The following is an 11,683-nucleotide window of genomic DNA, read 5'->3' on the forward strand; positions in this document are numbered from 1 at the left end:
ACAGTAGCACGTGCAAAGTAAAGTAATGAGATCGTTAATTTATTACTTTTTGTATATGTATGTATATCTGTACACACTTGTTATATTTAAAGAAAGTACAGCACAGAGCTTTGGCACATGCTTAATAATTAAAATAGTAAACTTATGATCGAAAAATGGAATGGTCAAAACTTGCTAATTCATTGATTTATAAATAGTGATAGCACTAAATAATGAATCAAATATCTGATGATCATCATGGTTGTATATTATTTGTTTCACCCTGAAGCTATTTATTTGCAGAATGCCACTCTCTGTATAAAACAACTGTAGTGGAGTAGAAACTTAGTTTTGTTGGTCTATCAAGCTTACCAAGACAGAACATCTTTTTTATGTTCTATGCTACGAAGACACTCAGAGGATGTACTCTGTACACCCAGAGGATGACCCAGGAAAGAGCCATGGGATGGGTTTTAACATTTGATCTTGAAATAAGTGGTTTTGTTACTTCTTGAAGTGTGAACACTGATGGGAAATGTGTGTTTGGTGTGGTCCAGTAATGGGCTGAGAGACCATGACCATAATGAGACCATGTGAACAGAAAGATTGCTCCTCTAGCACTCTGCTTTTTATCTCTCTCAATGTGTTTATTCGCTTGCTTTACTGCTGCTTGATTTCGTAGTTTGCTAAATAAGGTATTTTTTTCATACTGATTAAAACACCGATCGCAGGCGAGCCCCCTCCCTACCCACCTCGCCTCCCCAGGTGCCCTTACACAATAGGTTTGAGGCCCTGGAGCTCAAGAGACAGGGTGGTGAGGATGCGGGGGAAAGTCCACACAGGAGGCTGTCAAGGGCAAGAAAGTCAACTCCATGCCTCAAAACTTCCTCCACCAGGAAGGAAAGAAGGGTAATGGTCGTAGGCAACTCCCTTCTGAGGGGAACAGAGGGCCCCATATGTCGGCCGGCCTCTACTCTTAGAGAAGTCTGCTGCCTGCTTGGGGCCCGGGTCAGGGACATAACCAGGAAACTTCCTGACCTTGTTCGCCCCTCTGATTATTACGCGTTAGTGATAATTCAGGCTGGCAGCAATGAAATTGCTGAGAGAAGCCTGAAGGCTATCAAAAGGGCCTTCAGGGGATTGGGGCAGTTACTGGATGGAGTAGATGCGTAGGAGGTGTTTTCCTCTATCCCTTCAGTGGTGGGGAGGGATACTGAGTGGACCTGGAAGGCCCAGCTGGTCAACACATGGCTGAGAGGCTGGTGCCATCACAAGAATTTTGGTTTTTTTTGATCATGGGGAGGTTTTCTCGGCACCTGGCCTGATGGCTGCTGATGGGTCCCAACTGTCCCAAAGAGGGAAATGAATTCTAGCCCAGGAGCTGGCAGGGCTCATTGAGAGGGCTTTAAACTAGGTATGAAGGGGGACACGGGGGAAATGAGACTCGATAGAGATGAGCCTGGGGAAGCAGCCCCGGGGTTGGGGGTGAGGACAATGACACAACTGAAGTGCATCTACACCAATGCACACAGCATGGGCAACAGACAGGAGGAGCTGGAAGCCATGGTGCGGCAGGCAAACTATGCCCTAGTTGCCATCACTGAAACGTGGTGGGACCACTCCCACAACTGGAGTGCTGCAATGGATCGCTACAAGCTCTTCAGAAAGGACAGGCAACTCAGGAGGGGCTGTGGCATGGCTCTCTATATTAGGGAGTGTTTTGATGCTGTTGAGCTCGTTGTTGGGAATGATAAGGTAGAGTCCCTGTGGATAAGGATCAGGGGGTTAGCCAACAAGGCGGACATCTTGGTGGAGGTCTGTTACAGACAGCCAAACCAGAATGAAAAGATGGATGAGGCATTCCGCAAGCAACTGGCAGAAGTTGTGCAATTGTTAGCACTTGTTCTCATGGGGAACTTCAACTTCCCAGACATATGCTGGAAATACAATACAGCCCTGAGGAAGCAGTCTAGAAGGTTCCTGGAGTGCGTGGAAGACAGCTTCCTGACTCAGCTGGTTAGTGAGCCTACCAGAGGGGTGCCCCACTAGACCTGCTGTTCCTGAACAGAGAAGGACTGGTGGAAGATGTGGTGGTAGGGAGTTGTCTTGGGCAGAGTGACCACAAAATGGTAAAGTTCTCTTCTTGGTGAAGTCAGGAGGGAGGTCAATAAAACTGCTACCTTGGACTTCTGGAGGGCAAACTTTGAATTGCTCAGGACACTGGTAGGGATGGTCCCTTGGGAGTCAGTCCTGAAGGGCAGAGGGGCCCAGGAAGGCTGGACGCTCCTCCAGAAGTCTTCAAGGTGTAGGAGCAGGCTGTCCCTGTGTGCCATAAGATGGGCCGGCGGTGAAGAAGACCGGCATGGCTGAACAGGGAACTTTTGGTGAGTGTCCGGGAGAAAAAGAGAGTTTATGTCCGGTGAAAGAAGGGGTAGGCGATGTGGGGAGAGTACAAGGAAGTTGCCAGGATATGCAGAGAAAAACTCAGGAAGGCCAAAGCCCAGTATGAGCTCAACCTGGCCACTGTGGTGAAGGATAACAAAAAATGTTTTTATAGATAGATTAACAGCAAGAGGAGGGCCAAGGAGAATCTCATTCCTTTACTGGATGTAGGGGGGAACATGATTGCTGAGGATAAGGAAAAGGCTGAGGTTCTTAATGCCTTCTTTGCATCTGTCTTTACTATGAAGCTGGTGAAAGCCTGGAACACAAGGCTATGAGGAGCGGCTGAGGGAACTGGGGGTGTTTGGTCTGGAGAAGAGGAGGCTCAGGGGAGACCTCATTGCTCTCTACAACTCCCTGAAAGGAAGGTGTGGGGAGCTCAGGGTCAGCCTCTTCTCACAGGTAACCAGTGATAGGACAAGAGGGAATGGCCTCAAGTTGCAGCAGTGGAGGTTCAGGTTGGAAATGAGGAGACATTTCTTCTCAGAAAGAGCAGTCAGGCATTGGGACAGGTTGCCCAGGGAGGTGGTGGAGTCACCATCACTGGGAATGATTAAGGGGAGGTTGGACGTGGTGCTTAGGGACATGGCTTAGTGGGTGATATAGGTAATAGGGTGATGGTTGGATCAGATGATCTTAAAGGTCTTTTCCAACCTTAATGATTCTACGATCATGTGAGACAGTGGGCCATGCCAGACTAATGTTTATTCCAGACAGAAAAAAGGTTTTGTGAAAAGATATTTGTAAAAATTGGACTTGAGATTTGTGCTCTGTTGCTGAAAGAGAGTATTTGGGAGTAAAAGACTACAGTTTCATTTTTAGTGTTCAGTCCTTTGCTCAGTTCTTTAAAATGAGTAATTTAAGAATTTATCAAGTACAGTAACATTATGTTGTTTACTGAGTGCATATTTTTCTGATGAGAGGTTAAAATAGAAGTCCTCATGCTACTTTTTGGAATAGATGTTTATCGATTTTCTTGGGCTTGCCTTTCTAATTTTCTTCTTGTACAATACATTGCAAGCCATATGATATTTTTCATGAAATTTTCAATTTGTACTGGGTATGTATTTCTAAGATGTGTTTTATTGGAAAGTATTTTGAAATGCATTTGAGGCAGATGGTAAGTGCATAGTGCCCTGAATGGGTTCAGCACATGGGGCCTTTTAAAAGGAGGGAGTGAAATTCTGAACTCCTCTGTAGGTGGATTCAGGATCAAGAATTATGACCTGGGATTAGCAGAGATGGGAAACAGTAGAAGATTCAAGCTACCTTCTGCTGTGTTAATAACAGCCCACCCTTGCAAGGAGCCTAGCTGGGTTCTACTTGCCCACTGGGCACGCAGTGCATTCCTTCATTCAGCGTAAGACGTAGCAGGGGATCAAAACTGTGTCCTGAGCAGTCTTCTGATAGTTAGGCTCAGAACAACTAAGCCTGTGGAGAAGCGTATTCTGAGATTCAGAGACTTTTAGTTGTTTGTCATCAGGATTAATAGCATAGTTTGGAAAACTATGGGAGGAACTCTGGACATCGGGGGATGTTGAAATCAGTGAGTAGCGTGTGGGTACTCTCATGGAGAACTGAGGTGGTCTGAAATAGGGTCATGACTTGTCTTAGCCCAGTGAATGAAGGTTTGCTTACAGCAGCTCTCTGCCTTTCTGAGTCACAAGCCTGTATGTGGGGTTATGCAGTGCCCATTTCCATCAAAAGTGGCAGAAAATGTGGAAGACTTACACGAATGTAATGCAACAAAACCCAGCGCGAGATCTTATTGGAGGAGAGGGTGGTACTTACTTGGACTACATCTGTTTTCGCTCACTTGCGCTCCTTCTGTCATGGATTTCACGCACGCCGGTGGCCACGCACTCACCACTACCAGGCCTCCTGCTTGGCCAGGTGCACCTGTGTGTGGTGAGGAGGGCCAGTGGCTGTAACGTCCTCACTGTGTCTCTTGGGTTCCTCTTGGCCAACATCAATAAACTGCTTGTTAGGCAAGTTCTTTGCCCTCTTTAAGAGCGGGACTTTTCTTATGGCACAGTCTTTTCCCGCAAAGCTTGCTTCCTTTAGCTTCTGGATCAGTCACGTCGCAGCCCCTTGCCTCCACTTCCTCCTTGCGGCTGTGTTGGAGGCTTGTGGCCTGTTCTGGTGGCAGGGCTGGTGCGTGGCGGCTTTGCTGCCTGCTCCAGCTGGCTGGGCATCTCTCGTGGGGCCTGAGCAGCGTGCGGCCTTCTGCTCGAGGTGTGGCAGGATGCTTCTCGTCTGCCACTTGGGCTGCTGTCTCTTCTGTCCTCATGTGTCAGCGCTTGCCCTTTTCCTAGCCCTGTCTATTGTTTCTTCTAGTGCTTTTGCAAGCAGATGCTGCCATTCGTACTTCTTTTAGACTGCTCTCAGTATTTGTTACGCATCCCTACTGAGTGATTATGTGGTGCCTTGACTCTGTTAACTTGATGTCCCACATTAAATTAAAACACAAGGGTTGAACTGACTTCACATTCACAGTTTTTATTTATTTGGATCATTTTTCTCACTTTTGCCAAGTAGAATGTCTTTAGAGAGCCAAGTCTGAATCAAGGGAGCGTGACCTCTGACTGCAGATGGCACATTAACTGTTTGATAGGCAGTAAAGAAAATCAGCTCATGAGGAAGAAAGTGATGAGGAGTAACCAACATGGATTTATGAATGGGAAATGATACTTAACCAAGCTGATAGCCTTCCATGACGTGATGTCTGGCTTGGTGGATGAGGGGAGAGCTGAGGATGTTGCTTATCTCAAGCACAGAAAGATGCTGTCTCCCATAACATCCTCATAAACAAACTGATGAAGAGGTGGACTGGAATCTGGCTGAGCTGCTGAGTTTAACGGGTTGTGGTTAGCAGGGTGAACTGCTGGAGGCCAGCCACTGGTGTTGTACCCCAGGGGCTGATACTGGGATATTCTTCAGCTTCTTCATTAATGACCTGGAGGATAGAGCAAAAAGAATCCTCAGAGAGTTGCAGATGTTTGTTTTTTTTAACTTCAGTGGTGATCAGACACAGTAATAGGTTGTCCGAAGGGAGTCGTGGAGCCTCCATCCATGGAGATACTGAAAACACAACTGGTCCTGAACAGCCAGCTTTGCCTAACTCTGCTTTGCGTAGGTGGGCTGGACAAGATGATCTCCAAAGTTCCCATCCAGCCTCAATTGTTCTGTCATTCTTTAATTAGTTATAACGGGGTCTTTATTTACAAACAGGAACTAATAATTACAGAAGTTGACATGCTCAAATAAGAAATTACGGTCTTGATAGTTATCACTACAAGAGGTCGTAGGGACTGCAGAGGTTACGTGAAGAATAGTTGGCTGTCTTGTTGAATGCAGCAAAACCTGTTCTGTTAAAAAAGGCAACAAACAAAACCATTAAACGTGTATTTTCTGTTGTATAAATCAGGCACTGTGTGTCTTCCACTGCTTCTCACTAGTGTATTAGTATTTGTAGACCAAACACCAGATGTTTGTAGGGTGAGCATCACACAGTAAGTGCCAGGGAGTGTTTTAGGTTTGTAAACTAATGACTGAGGCATAAAAACTTGAGAACAGAGTCATGGTATAGTCAGACTTTATATTCATGCTATATCTTTTCAAATATTTCTTTTTCTTTTTTTTTTTTAATTCCCAAATTACTACAAAATGGGAGCTTTAACAAGTAATTATCCACCTCTTGCTTTTTTTCTTTTTTTCTTTTTTTTTCTTTTTTTTTTTTTTCTGCCATGAGCTCTGTCATGGTTCTAGAGAAGGCAAAAGAAAAAAGGCGTGGCGTTTTTTCCCCTTAGTTTCACACTTAAGTTTAACTCATGATTTCAGGAGCTAACCCTTAGATTTTAAAGGTGCTATATTGGAAATAGTAGTCTTGTCATCCTATTTTAAGAACAAATTTAAAAGAATTAGCATCAAACTCTTCCTTGAGAACAATTCTGTGAATACAAAGAAAAAAATCCTATTAATTGAAAATTGTATTTAAAATGTGCTAGAGCCTGTCTCATTCAATTAAGGACTATCCATGGTGATCACCCACCAGGTCTGAATTTCCATCATTTACCACTGAGGAAATCATTGTGATCAAAGTCAGTGGAATTAGAAATAACGGCAGTATTTCCTGGCATGTGATCGTTGGATAGAATTCCGTGGTTTAGGAATGTTCTGTAGTAATTCATACTGTAAAATAATATTGCCTAAGAAGCTTCCTTTTGGTTTCCACATATGTGTGTTACATAATTGCAGAGTAGGGTCCCACTGATACCTGGCTGATGTATTATATCCATCATTTGCAGAATATAAGTTTTATTCAGGTCGAAGAGACTGAATTTGTGAAGATATCTGCTGAGACTCTTACGGTAGATAGAGACCTGCATTGCATAAATTTCCCAGCTCAGAAACAGCCAAACAGAGGAGAAATACATTAATCCTCTAAGTAGGATGTCAGATGCTAATTTAAGGGCTAATAAAAATTTAATAAAAGATGAAAATGACAAAAGATTAAATTTAGAGTTAATAAATGGGAGATTTTCCTCCTTTTGTTTCCTGTTGGTCTTCTGCTCTGTAATGACCATACCTTCCATTTTGCAATGGCCTTTACAGAGGGAGGGGCATATACCTCCCAGAGCATCCAGCAAGCTTTACAGTTGTAAAAATGGGCTTGAGGATGATAATTTCCTACCTGACCAGAACATCTTGCATGTTATGTCTCTGTGATAAAGAGCTACCCTAGAATGATGAACAGTGCTTTTTGTGCTCATGCTCTTGGGGTGATGGTGGAATTCAGAGTTTTTTCTACGTGTCTGGAAACTCAGTGTGATGAATGAATGAAGAAAGAAAGTGTTTATTCTAGATGAATGAAGGTTAAACTTAATGTTGCTGTTTTATTAAGACAATAACACATTTCACATACTAGCTCAATCTGTCTCAGTTACATTTTGCATCTCCTAATGCAATTTCTCTTGCAGAGATCTGTGTATGTCCTAAGGAAAGCGTCATGTTGTTTGATTTTAATACAGGAAGCCTATCACCTCTATTCTTACGCTTGACTTCAGTCAGTTGAGTTGTAGATTGGGACAAAGTAAGGGGCATTGTGAGATTTTCTCCGTAGGGAAATGTCTTGGTTTGACAGTACTCGAGTGAACTCAGAGAGTTCTGCTCGTTTCTGTCCTGGGGTCTTTCAAAGACGAGGAGTTGGCATTCAAACCGTGTTACATTGCAGATCTAGAGATGCCCTGCGGCTGAGCATAGCAGACAGGTAAGTGGAGAGCTACCGGGAACGTCACTGTCGGCAGCCACCTCTCTGGGCCTGTGAAGGTTGGGGGAAGCCATGGGAGAGGCTCTACAAGCACTGAGTAAAAGAACCTGCAGGACAGATTGTGTAAAGGGCAGCTGCTGCAATGACACCTTCTTTTATGTAGCTCAGGAATACCAGTGTCACCTTTTCTACTCTGTCATCATCATGAGTGGCTGGAAAGACCTGGCAGATTGAAGTTCTTGTAGGAGAAGCCACTTCTTAGCCATGTAGCGTTCTCCCCTCACTGGAGGAAATGCAGCTGCTCAGCAGACCCAGCAGTGCTACAGGGTTGCTGCTCTCAACACCTCAGAAGCAAATGGCCTTGAGAAAAAAAAATGGTGCTTTTTCAGTGTGTAGTGGGTTTGCTTGGCAACGTTTTGGTAGCGGGGGGGCATAAGGGTGGCTTCTGCGAGAAGAATCCAGAAGCTGCCCCATGTTAGATAAGGGGCCTGCCGCTGGCCAGAGCTGAGCACCCCCACAGCTGGTCTTGTAACAAAAGCTGTGTCTTGGCTCATGGAGAAACTGCATGAGCAGAGCCGAAGGTCGGTCGCAGGAGCTGTGCAAAAGTTCTCCTTTCAGGGTAGTTCTTTGTGTAGTTTTAAAACAGACTTACTTTAATAATGTCGCTATTTCAATGTTTTGAATTCAAACCAATGTTTTGAAGCTAACACCTTGCTGTTGTGGGTGAATTACTTTATTCACACATCTGTTGCTGTTTTATCTGGAAGCAACTTTTTGCAGACATGGTTTAACAGGGAATTACTTGTTGGTTTACGTCAGTTTTAGTGGAAAGGAGGAAAAATACCTCACTTGCTCTCCTGTTCTCTCTCTAACACATCCTCTCTCTTTGGGTTTGTATGTATGTATGTGTATTTATCTAGTTATTCAGGTTTTCTTGCTATTGTGAGAGATGGTGAAACAACACAAATGCAGCAGAAAGCAAAAGAGATACTATGGAAAGGCTCTGAAACTGCACAAGCTTTTTATTCCTTTGGTTCTTCCAGCAATATATCTAATTCATCTTCCAATATAAAGGACAGGAAAAAAATTGCTCATTTATCAACCTCTCAAGAAAACACCAAACCAAACTGAAAAGAATTGTGTTTAGATCTATAGAAAACCCTGCAGTGTCTGGATGTGATTTCTTATTAAAAGCCAATGATCAATTCCATTTATGTCTGCGCTGTTATCTCTGTAGTGCAGGATCCTATTGTCGCTGTAAGGAGGGTCATGTTTTTCAATGCGTGCTCTGTTTTCAACTTTAGCTTCTTCCTTTCTGCTTGGCTTTGTGGTATAATGCAGCACGATGACCTAGCATCTGAAAATCATGTTAAAGTGGCAACAGTGGTGCAGTGGATTTAGATGTTTAATACTATTGTCACCTTGCTGATAAGTGTTAACAATGTAGGAAGAGTCATGCATTTAAAAAATCACTTTCAGCTATGAAATACTTATTTGAACTCTACATATCTGGTTTTCCAGTGAGCAGACATGATGCTTGCATTCAGTAGTGAGGTTAGATTTTCATGGCATATAAGCATTAGGGAAACTTCTCTCTCTCTCTCTTTTTTTTTTCATTTGCTTTGAGTTGGCATTGTAAATTGAATCAGATCTATTGGTAATTTTTATCAACAGGGAAAGAATATGATTTTCTTATTAATAATTGCATATAATCACATTTTCACATTTTAACCATCTAAAGTATCTTTGCAACCACACTGAATACAAATTCAATACAAATTTTGGTGTCCTTGTAGTACTCATTTGCCTGCATATGTACTTGTACTTCTCAGAGTAATGCCATCAACAAGAAGAGTGTTGAAGGTAAGGGTTTTTAAAGTAATATATAAGTTTGAGATGGAAAACTGGATAGAAATATCCATTGTCCAGATTCCCAGCAACTGTATGACAGTATATATCATTAAAAGATTTGCACTAGATAATGTAAGTTTAGTTGAGTGAGGTGTTGACATCTGGAAAATATTCCAAGCATTGACAACTGAAAACTGTTCCATGGTCCAGCAGGCCGCAGGTAGCATATATTCTATATATTTTAACTTTCATTTTGTTCAGCTTCATGCTGTCAGGAGTCACAGCTGTCCAGAAGGACAGATGTTTCCCCTTTCAGACCCACAGAAGGAAGGCACGCTCAGAAGGTCTTTTGGCTCAAGCTTCTTGAATCTGGCTCTTTCCATCTGCATGAATAATAACTCCTTTGCATCCTCAGATCTTGGATGAATAGCTCGTCTGTTTCTTCAAGAAAACCTACGTGCTTTTTCTAGTAATGTCTCAGAATATCTGTGTGTGATAATTTCTCTCTGAACCTGCATTGTTAGCTCTCACACGGGAGAAGGACGCAGCCATAGGGTCAGATGGATAGCACAAAGGTGCAGATTATCTATAGAGATTGCTTTCCTCCAGAGTAACCTTAAATTAACCTGACCTTAATTCAGAATGACTGAGCACGTCAAACCTAGCAAACGTATTTCATTGCATGTTGTATTTCCAAAAAGCTCATTTGGATTATGCAAAACTACTACGATTTTAAGTTGAAGCTTTATTTTTTCTAGGAGAAACTCCAGATTTTTTGGAGAGGAGGGGGAAAATAAATGTAATCTTCCATCCTCTTTGTGAAAGGGATGCTGAAAATAGTACAGAGAACAATAGATAAAGGTGGCATGGACTCTCACTGACATTTCTGTCTTCTGTCATCTTTTACATGATTTGTCTAAAATAACTCAGTTCTATGAGTAAGAGAAAGTGAAATTTTTTCCCAAGTTTGATAGGACACATTTGAATCCCATATGCAGGTTGGCTGGGAGATTATGTTAGGTCCTGACTAACCTCCTGTATGGTGACAAGTTAGGGTATTGTACAAAAAGTTTTCTATATCCAGTGGTCTGAAGGACAAGTGGTTGCAGAGTATATAGAGTCACAGTTAACACTGTGAGCTTAATAGTCATCTTAGTTGTTCTTTAGAAGAGAAAGTCTAAACTCTCTCATCCTTTGAAGGAAAAAACACCCAAATAAAAGAGCTACCTGTAACTGTTTCTTCTGAGGGATGCCTTGAGTCTGAATATGGAGAAAGACTGTGATGTTGGAGTCCAGCAGGTTTGCAGTACCTCTTGTTCACAGTAAGATGTGTTTCTCTTTTAGACACTTCTGTGATGCACAAGAGGCTGTAGAGGAAAAACAAATGTATCCCAGGATCGATACTTATGACCAGACTGAAAAATAAACAAAAAGCTAGGCTTTCATGTTTTGTGAAGGAAGACGTAGTTAAAAGTGTACGTTCAGAAATGTCTAGAAATGAGCCCCATGCTTATATAGGCCAAACATTCCTTCAGCAGCAGCAAAGCTGTTCAGGCTTAAGAAGGCAGAAACCTTCCAGGAGGTGGAAATTCATCTCTGCTTCTCTTGGGCTCATTCAAGCAGTCAGACCTGAGGAAACGGGTAGCATCTCAGTAGTAAGCAGTACAGCTTACTTCCGAGGTAACTTGGAAGAAATCTGTTTCTTCATATACAAAAGACCCTGGTGCCAAGATGCTGAAACCTTTGCTAACCTAAGTCTTTGTCTTGTCTGTGATAACCCATTTTTTGTCTTGTCTGTGATAACCCATTTTTTAACTGCAGGACCCCACAGAATATAGTGTCTTTATTCTTTTACAGCTCAGTTCCTGTACCCAGATAAATTCTGTATTCTCCCTTCTGAACGGTGGGGGAAAAAGCTCTGTTGTCTGTTGGAAGCTCCTTGCTAGCAAAGAGAGTTATCATCTATTTCTATGCCTAGAAATCTTAGAAAATTTGCATTTGGGAGAGATTACATTTTGGCAGAAGTTTCAAGCTGCCTTGTGTCATATTTGATCAACCTTTCCGATATGCATCTTTGTCAGAAGTACTGTGATTATTTCGTTTCTACAGATGTTACAGAATTTAAAGCTTAAATTATTGGAA

The 11,683-nt window shown here is 42.7% G+C and overlaps 1 protein-coding gene across 10 annotated transcripts in view; it reads left to right on the top strand.

Moving 5' to 3' along the window:
- RABGAP1L (RAB GTPase activating protein 1 like) overlaps window positions 1-11,683 on the top strand; it is a 253,556-nt gene that overhangs the window by 189,998 nt on the left and 51,875 nt on the right. The window lies entirely within an intron of this gene.

This window comes from Anser brachyrhynchus (genome assembly GCF_964034855.1).
Source record: "Anser brachyrhynchus genome assembly, chromosome: 8".
Taxonomy (NCBI): domain Eukaryota; kingdom Metazoa; phylum Chordata; class Aves; order Anseriformes; family Anatidae; genus Anser; species Anser brachyrhynchus.